Source organism: Silene latifolia, chromosome 9 (assembly GCF_048544455.1).
Source record: "Silene latifolia isolate original U9 population chromosome 9, ASM4854445v1, whole genome shotgun sequence".
Classification (NCBI taxonomy): Eukaryota; Viridiplantae; Streptophyta; class Magnoliopsida; order Caryophyllales; family Caryophyllaceae; genus Silene; species Silene latifolia.
In genome coordinates this window covers 7,350,991-7,361,384 of record NC_133534.1, presented here as the reverse complement: position 1 = coordinate 7,361,384, position 10,394 = coordinate 7,350,991, and positions in this window count along the sequence as shown.

Below are 10,394 nucleotides of genomic sequence, written 5' to 3'. Positions count from 1 at the left end.
ACGTAATATTTAATCGAGTCACCTTGGGCTATGGGTGAAACTCGTGTCCTCAGTTCGAGTGCCGGGTAAGGTGCAAATAAACAGATGCTAACACAACCTTATTAGTGGATAAAAATGATTACTAATAAAATGTCTCATTTTTTGTATAAAAATATGAAACCGTTTTATACAAGTATTTGTCATACAATTGTTATGACTATACGGCAGAAGAAGAGGGACAAATAGGAGACTTATCTTCTGATCTACGGACAGTGACCGTTTAGAATAGTAGGCCTAAGTTGTTTTAGACCAATTTTTTCTTTTTTAACTTTCTTCTCTAAAATACGATTAGCATTTAGCAATATACTCTCTCCGTTCCATTTATTTGTTTGGCTCGAGGGGGCATGGGCAGTGATTCAAGAGGGCCTTCTATCATCTCCAGTACCCTGTCCATGGATGGACGGTCTGAGGGATACGTTTGTATGCACCATAGGCTCATCTTATTCTAGAATTTAGATGAGTTAGTAATTTGTAAATTCTAACTCCTACATCTTTAACTCATACATATCCTAACTTATTTAGATCAAATTCGTAGCTTTGCCTAAATGAGTTACGTTTATGTTTCATTTTATCGACCGATACAAAAGAAAACATTAATAACGGCGGCAAACCATGAATCAAATGGACTCAATAGTGGGAGTTAGGGGAGGGCTAGAATGGGAGCTCGTCCTTGTTAGAGGATAAAAATTTCAAAGTTATTATTATGTAAATTTCTTCAAGTTTCCGTTATACAGTTATACCATTATTTGTACATTCCGTTGAAAGTTTCACCCCCTAGTTTTATATCTGGGCTCCGCCATTAAATAGACTTATTGACAACTGAGATATCAAATAATCCCTCCGTCCCAGTCATTTGTTATCCTTTGGTTTTGGCACAAAGACCAAGAAAAGGGGAGGAGCAAATTACTAAATGACAAGTGGAATAAATTGAGTATGAATGATCAAATTACTCATCAAATTCATTCTTAAAATAGAAAGGACAACAAATGACTGAGACACCCCAAAATGGAAAAGGACGACAAATAACCGGGACAGAGGGAGTATTAATTAAGGTTGTCGTGTCGAACTGAGGAGTAGGGATGGCAATGGGTCGGGTTGGATCGGGTTTTGCAAGATCCAAACCCGATCCACTTACTTATTGGATCACAGATCCATATCCATACCCGATCCATATCCAAAATTTTAAAATCCATACCCGATCCATTATACTTTTATCAAACCCATACCCGATCCACTACATAATTAAAAACCCAATACGAAACTTGATTTGACTACCTAAAAATTTAATCTTATATAAGAAAATTTAAGTTTCAAGGTTTAATAAAGCCTAAATTTTCAATAATATCCAATTGGATCGGGTTCGGATATGAATGGATCGGGTTTGGATTTGGTTCGGGTTTTCTAATAGTGGATATTGATATGATTTTTAAATAGTGGGTCGGGAATGAGTTTTTAAACAGTAGGTTTGGATCGAATTTTTTCCTTCGGTTCGATTCGGGCTCGGTTTGGTTTGGGTCATAATCGTCATCCCTACTAAGGAGATATCACCCGAGAATAAATTTTCTGTTTTTTTTCTTTTCGTATCTTATCTCGCCGTCTTTTCTCGGATAATGATACGGTGACGTCCAATTTCAGCGTCACCCTCTCACATGCACCCCTTATTATTGGGATCCCCACTTATTCTATGGGTCCCTGTTTATTGCATATGAGAAGGTGGCGTCGATATTAGACGCCATCGGGTGACGCTAACTCATTTTCCTATTTTCCCCCGCATCATCATAAGATACAAACTCCGAGTCTCCAACTTCTTAGAGACTTCCTTAACAGTTCATACACTATACATCTGAGGTAGTACCTCTTATTGTTTATTTTCTGAGTTTTATTTTAAAGTTTTTGAGTTTTGCTTTAGTATAAAGTTTTTGAGCACATTTACTAAAACATTACACTAAAAAAATATAATATTGCTCAAAAACTATATTTATAAATGGTAATATCTTTCGAAAATAATATGTATGTCTTTCAAAAACTACAGTGCGAGTGCTACTACCGGATCGTAATCCTTTTTCTCCTTCCTTAACGGGCCACCCAAACTAGTCAATTACATGGACTTGTCAAATGAAAGAAACTTGTCTGTTGGGTCGAGGTCTTGAAGATCTCTGACTATTATTTAGAACATGTCACCGCCGCCTTGTCAAGTGAGTGCCCCCACATGCTCCTGAACTTACATGTCCATGTACCCTTCTTGAGAATTTGCTACACATGCATATCGAAGATCCTCTGCATCCATCATATCCTGGACCGGGTTCGCCACTTTAGATCATTAGATGTCCTATAACACAAACGACCTCTGGCATCCAACCTGGAAAACATCCACCAGACTTGTGGCACCCAACCTGATAAGGGTCTTTTGGACTTAATTTTGTTGAATTGAATTGAACTGAAATGAAAATATAATAGCTGTACTGGGCATGTTCTCTTTGGTACATAAAATGAATTTAATAGAGCTAAACTGAACTGAATTTAATAGAGCTGAACTGAACTAAAGTAAGAGTCGGGTTCGAGTCATATTCGAGTTTTCAATTCGGGGGCAGGTTGGATTATTCGAATCGGGTCAAACGGTCAGGTCAGTTTGCCAGATCTAGGCCTAAGTAACGAGGGCCCTCTTCATTAAGAGAGGCAAATTTTTTCTCATCTTGTCCTCGGTGGGGAGATTGAGGCCATCTATACGGGTTTCTATTTTTCTTTTACGAACAACTCGAATTTCTCCTTCAACAACGTGCCTAATCCCCCTATTAAATGGCTTTTACTCTGTTTACCTTTCAATATAAGTTCATAACTTTGATGATCTTACTAACTACAATTCCTTTGTCAACTGGAAATATTGCATATCATACAATATGCACAAATACTCTGTTCTCTTGTGGTAGTATCCAAAATGTTGGGTACCCGTTTTGGGGAGGAAACAGGCCCCAATTCTGTGGTCATAAGAATTTCGGCTTAACCTGTCCATACGGGCCGACAGTCGGCCCATTCATCTATCGTATGGGTGAGTCAAATGAGGCGGAACCTTTTAACGGGAGGATTGTTAGTATTAATACATCTTCGCATATTATGTCCTTGGTTCAAAACCCGTTTCATTTAATAATGATACTATTTCCTGTCAAAATATATTTAGGAACGAAACAATACTCAATTTGTTACGACCCTTCAAGTTCACTCCACTTGTTGCCAATCTTACAGTAGTGGTTCTAAGTTTTTAACATGCCAAGGCAAAAACAGTTCAATGGTTTCAGCTTATTACTTTGATAAACCGTCAGAGGCTGGTAAGTTTTGTTCGACAAGGAGGGTTTTCCCGGTGCTGAAGTCAGAGCTGGTGGAGCTAAATATGGGAAATTCGAGTCTTACTAGGGTGTTGAAAAAGGGGTTTGAGGTGGAATACACGGTGGATTTCGATGCCTGCTCAGCGTGTCAGAATTCCGGAGGTGTATGTGTTAGATTTAATCTGAATTGAGACCATAAACTTCATACTAAATTACTCGGTATAAACTGTAGAGCGGAAGCGTACCCGATTACATGACGAATGGTTGGGATGAACCGCCTGGAGGGACGGTTTTCAGGATTAGGTCTTCTGGTAGACACACATACCAATAGGGATCTCTCTACTGATGGGATGCGGGGAGATTAGGTTATTGTGTCTACTGGGACCATAACCCAGGTGACTTATATATAGTCTCCTTAATCTAATGCGCCCATCATGCATTAGTAACCTAATGGGTATCTACACAATTAAGATATCCGGCCCATACTTTATAAGACGTAATTAATATGCCCGTATTATATTATCCAGATGGATCACTATATTGGGCTAAACTTAAACGATAGCAAACAAATACAATCTGTATAATAGTGTGTCCACATAAATAGTATTGGACCCAATATTCTTACAATCTCCCACTTGGGTCAAATACAGATAGTGTGTGACACCTGAAAAATTGTATTCATTTTATAACCTTACGCGCTCAACAGTGCTATCAACATTCCAACCGTCTTATGCAATTCGGTCCATCAATCATACTAACATAGGATCAAAGCGACTTTTGCTACAGTTTGTCGTAACAGGACCCTCAATGGTCACATATGTCAATATAACCAACGACATGAATCGAATATGGGAGTGCAGCATGAAAATAGCATCCGGATGTGATCCAAATATGCATATTTCCAACTGGTCCACCTTAGTGAGATCAACCAAAATAACACAGAGTGAAACCGAAAACCGAAATCCTTATTTCTGCAGAACTTAATAACCGTAAACTTTAATGTGCACTTAAATTGAAATTCCTTAAAACTGAAACACCCATTTGAGCAATTAGTTCAAGAAAGACCGTGGGTGGTAATTCCTTAGTAAGCGGATCCGCAAAATGGAGTTTGTATCAACATGTATAATTGACACCTTTTCACTCTGAATTGTTTCTTAAACAATACATCACTTATATTGTTATTAGAAACTTTACAATTGTACATTTGTCGCAAAATAACTTAAATGGTCTTTCAATACCGTACTGAATTTGCAGCCTCATGACAAATGTTCATAACCAACTAGGAGTCGAAATACCAAATGATCTCAACCTGAATCGATCTCCTATAAATAATGTTTTGTTCCAAATGTAAATAACCAACAATATATTTGGCTGCCCTTAGTGGATCCAAGATCCTAATCCGTATTGCCTTAATATCTGTCCAACATACTTTAGAATGTACGCAATATCCAAACGCATACAAGCTAAATATATACCATAATACTTAAACACATTAATATTTCCTGAGACAGATGAATTTAAGCATTAATGAATTTTTCTGAATATTTTCCTTAGGGCATTTGAGACTAATTTGTCTCCTTAACTGAAAGGGTATTAACTAGAAATAATTTTCATACTCCCACTAAATATTTATTATCTGCAATCATCTAGCACATTCATCTAATATTAATTAAGATGATAGCATGGCAGATTTATAAACTTTATGACGGAAAACCTTACTTGAGCTTTATTGGATGAATTACCTTAATTTGCATAACAACTACTTCGATTCTATTGCATCAAAGTCGTAGTTGTTGCACTGAATAAATTCATCAATGTCACCATTAAGAGACAAATCTTTAACATTCATCCAACGTAACCGAAAAACCGAATATGCCAAAATATCCTTATAGTCATTATCAACAAAATGATACTAACTGTCACATTACCTTTTAAGCCCTTCTTGGTAACAAATAAATATTTGAAGCCAATATATCTGAAAACTTTAGGTAATGAAACAAGGTCCAAATATCATCCTCCATCAAATGACTTAATTTCTTTATGGCATCAACCCACTTATATGAGTTAGGACCTTCAATGGTTTGGCAAAAGAAGATTAAATCATCTTTACCATTCCATTATCTAACTCTTATTACAACTAGTTAGTCCGTCACTACATTGTTGTCCATTTTTATCCATATAGGAAAACAATGTAATTAATGTAGTTGTATTTACCTTATTATGTGGATCTTCTAATAAATTGGTTATTGAGATATTTGAGTTTGTTTAACCAAATTGATCTTATAATCATGTATAAGGAGACTTAAAACAATGTCAATTACCTTTTCTCCCACTCAAACTCAATATTCTCAATGAACTCCTTAATTTCCGTCTTAAATAGCTTTATTGTGGGATCATTACCTTATTACCCTTAAATCTTAAGTACTATCCAACAAAATAGTCATTGACTCTCCTTAAGTCCAACTATTAACCTTATGACTTTTAAACCTCAACCTTAATTAGTTGGATACACTACTACAGATACAGGCTATAACAACGGTCAAAAACCGTTGTTATATAAAAAAGCGGACGTTGTTAAAGCGTCCGTTGTAGAAGGTTTTAACAACGGTTAGTTTTCTTACGGAAACCGTTGTTAAAACTATTAACAACGGTTTTAAATATAAAAATCCGTTGTGGAAAGTGTGACTCAATTTTGGGGGGAAAGTTATAACAACGGGTTTTAATATACAAAACCGTTGTTATACCTAAAGACAACGGGTTGTTTGTAAATAACCGTTATTGTTTGTTCTTAAAAAATAAAAAAAAAATTAAATTAAATATTACTAGCTATAAATATTAAAGCATCATTTACCAACATATTAAAGCATCCTTTACTAACATTCATTAATTGAAACAACATGGCAATGAACCCTAATTTTATCAACAACGAAGAATGGCTTACACAAACGATTGAAGATGATGGGAAGGTTCTCGCTGGGCTTCCCGATCAACACCCATTAATCAAAGCATCCCTTGAACATCAACGGAATTATTGGATTAAGAGGCGTGAAGCGATCCGCTTGTCAACAAAGCCTCATCATCATCATCATCTTCATACCCTAGTCGGCATTTACTCGCAACTTGGCTGCACCAGAGATATGTTGAGTTGTACTCTTCCAACCTTATCTCCACATGCAAGTCGTGTCCTTGCATATATTCAATCTGTTATTGCAAAATATGAAGCCAATGACCCGTAAGTTAGCGGTATACCAGAGTGGCGTGATTGGTGGCAGGTTGAGAAGCGTTTTTTTACGCTTAACCGGGGTTGTTCCTTACTTATTATACATCTTTTGATTTCGATAATTCTTTAATGTATTTGGTTTAAAATTAAATGAAATGATCATTTTGAAAGTGTTGAGTTATGCTTGTTTGATTTGCTTCCATTTTTTCAACTCCATAGATCTATCAGTCATCATCAAGATCTGATTATGGCACAACTTCCTAACATATATGGCACAACTTCCTAACATATATATTAATTAAAAAACAACTCAACCCACACATTAGTATAAATACATTGCATTATCTCAACTAACATGCATTTCCATTATCTCAATATATTCTCCAAACCCTAATCGCTAAAACATGCTCGATCCGTCAAGGACGCCAAAGAAGATGGAAATGAAATAATTAGAAACACATACATGGAAATGAAATAATTAGCAGATCTTTGAACGGAACCTAATGGTCGATAAAAACACATACATTGAAATGAAATAATTAGAACAATAAAATAATGACGATGAAACAAACTCGATAATTACGAAACGTACGTAAAGAGACGATGAAATCAACAGTGACGGCGAGAAGATAAAGCGGCGATGAGAAAGAGAGAAAGAGACGATGAGAAAGTGTGTGTTTTGTGTTTGTTTGGTCATTTTCTTTGGGTTTGTGTTTGTGTATTAAGGTTTGTGTTTTGTGGCTGCAGCAGACTTGTGTTTGTGTGGTTTATAGTATGGAAGGTATTGACAACGGTTATTAAACAACAACCGTTGTGAAATATATTTTGACAACGGTTATAAAAAACACCCGTTGTTAAATAAGTTTTAACAACGGGTTTCAAAAATAACCGTTGTGATTACTTTTCACTAACTTTGCGCCAATTTTGCGCCAAATTATTAACAACGGTTGTGCATGGGTGACCCTTTGTTAAAACTAATAACAACGGTTTTTATAACCATACCCGTTGTAATTTAGTTTAGTAAAATTCGCGCCATACATTCTACAACGTCTATTGTGATTTTCGTGAATAATCGTTGTTAAAGGGGCGTTGTAGTTGCCTGGATTTGTAGTAGTGATATACCGGATGTGTACATTATTTACACTATGATTAAATAGTCAATGGTATTGTTAGAAATTTATCCAGAGATAGCTGCAATCTTAAAACTAAACTAGAGTAATATGGAAAAGAGTATGAATAATCACACTCCTTACCAGGCCTTAGGATCTTGTTTGCATACATACTACACTATCCATATTAATCCTCATATGGTGTAATAATATCAAATACAAGATCAAACTCCTCTAGAAATTCTTTAAAATAACTTTGACGTTGTTATCCTTAATATCATTTGCCAAAGTATTAACACTTATGAGCAAAATGACATAATTATTCCTTTACTGAGTAAATAACTCAGTTAAATATGTACTAAAAACATCAAGAACTTAAAACTTCTCACAAATGAGATTTAGATATCCATGCCTAAAATCCGTCTACAAATTAACATAATAATTTAAACCATTAATACTTAGATGTAGAATGGTTCACTTTTCCGTATATATGTTAATAATGAGACATTAAAAAAAAAACAATTTTGGTATCTAATCTTCTCCCTTTAACCCTTAAATATGAATATCCGAAGTAAAGGGATCAACAATTTCATTTTGACACAAAACTTTAATTTCCCTTTTAATGTGTCATACCGAAGAGAAATTGTAATTTCATAATTCTTCTTTATATCCATTGAATTTTAGTGCAAGTTTACTTAAAAGAGATTCCAATCTAAACTATCTAAAGTTATCAAAAATGATAGGTTCACCCTTATTTGAATTAGGAAAATACAAAATTAATTATTTCTCAATAGACAAGAAATCAAATTTGTCCATACGAAAAATAACCCTTTTCACCTAAAGGCGGTACCGAAAGTATTTTCTACATACAAATAAAAGAATAAGTCATTAATGATAACTAAATTAGTTGACTGTCTCAAACTCAGATGATGACTTGCCCCAAATAGATGAATCTTTCATCATCACTTGGCTTGTCATATTTAGTTATACTTGCATCAATATACTTATGTGGGTGGAAAAACCAAATTCACCCACCAAACATGATTGGATATAAAAATTAACCTTAGACAAACCGAATGAGAAGTTTAACTTTACCGACACGCCAAGCGTTAAAAGTGGTACTAGATTTTCCTTATGTGTCCAAACTCTTAACAAACTAACGACTAAAAAAAAAGTCTAACCTTATGTTTGTTGTTATTTCTTTGAGTTTGACTTTTGCAGCTTCTTAATTAACTGAATTAACTTAACTGAAACTGAAACAATGCCCTTAAATATTTCCCTAAATTTGAATAATCATTAAACTCATGCATTTTGAATGTAATACTTCTCAAAGTTACATACCTTAGTCCTTACGATAACTTTTACCTTATGAGAAGCAGAATTATACATTCTTAAAGCAAGGTAAGATCACAGCAACCAGAGATAAAATTCACACTCTCTTACCATTTATTTAGGGTAGTGATAAATACGCGGGTGATATCTACTAATCCACGGACATTTGCTCTTACATGCAAATGTGGGGGCCACTCTCTCTAGGCAAAATTCCCGTTTCTTGGTTGTTTTAACTAGTGGATTTAGGGCCACCCTTTATTTAATAAATAGTTTCATCCGAATTGAGAATGTAACCGAATATAACAGATATAATGAGCATCAATGTCAATTGAATGAACAAAACAATATCCTTATATTTTGAATAAATTCAAATAATTAAAGTGTCTTTCCGAAATTAATATTTAGTTACTAGATGTAAATATTAACTAGTTAAAGACGTTACTCTTTAGTAATTGTAATCAAATATTGACAATAAACTCACATCGAATACTAAGCCTTCCTTTGGGCCGACTCAATATTCACATGAAAATCCGAATAATCGTCACATATTTATTACCCAACGTATATATGTAATTCGGCCAAATAATGGCCTTCCTTTGGGCCGACCATTATCCGCATGAAACTCAATCACACACTGTAGTCATAATATTCTAAATCATTCAACTTACACAATAGAGGTTACTTTGGCAACTTATTGCGTCGATCAAACAACCTAAAATATTAAACCCGTTATGATAAATCCGATTGGCCAATTATTAAATCTGAAAACACAAGTCATTAATTGACAAGTGACTTAAATATTTAATGATAAATAAAATTACCACCATAATTGTTCCTTCGCCGTACGAGTCAGTAGTCAGTTTTTCTACATAACTTTATTTTTCACTTGTCATACCTTAAGTTTGCTTGTAAGACAACAAATACATAATACCATAGATAACTTCATAATAACCATGTTATCGAACCAAATAATATATTAAGGTCAAATAACCTTATATATCCAACATACAGTAATTATATAATGTTTTAGAAAGCAACTGACAGAAGTCAGTGCACAAGCAAACCATACAAAATTTAATCAAACTTACATACTTTTATGCTTAGCCCATAAAAGAATTAATCCATAAGAACCACCAAAAACCAATTACGCATGTCAAACAATCATACGGCCATATTATAATACCGAATCCATAACCGTAAAACTCAATCTTGAATTATTACCACATACTTGGCAGCATGTACCAAACTTAACCATCCGTAATAGTGGAATATTATAATAAACACCCAAATTATAACATAATTATCCACAAAACCTAACAATTGCTGCACAATTCATAATGTAACTATAGATAAATCAAGACTTGACATGGGTAG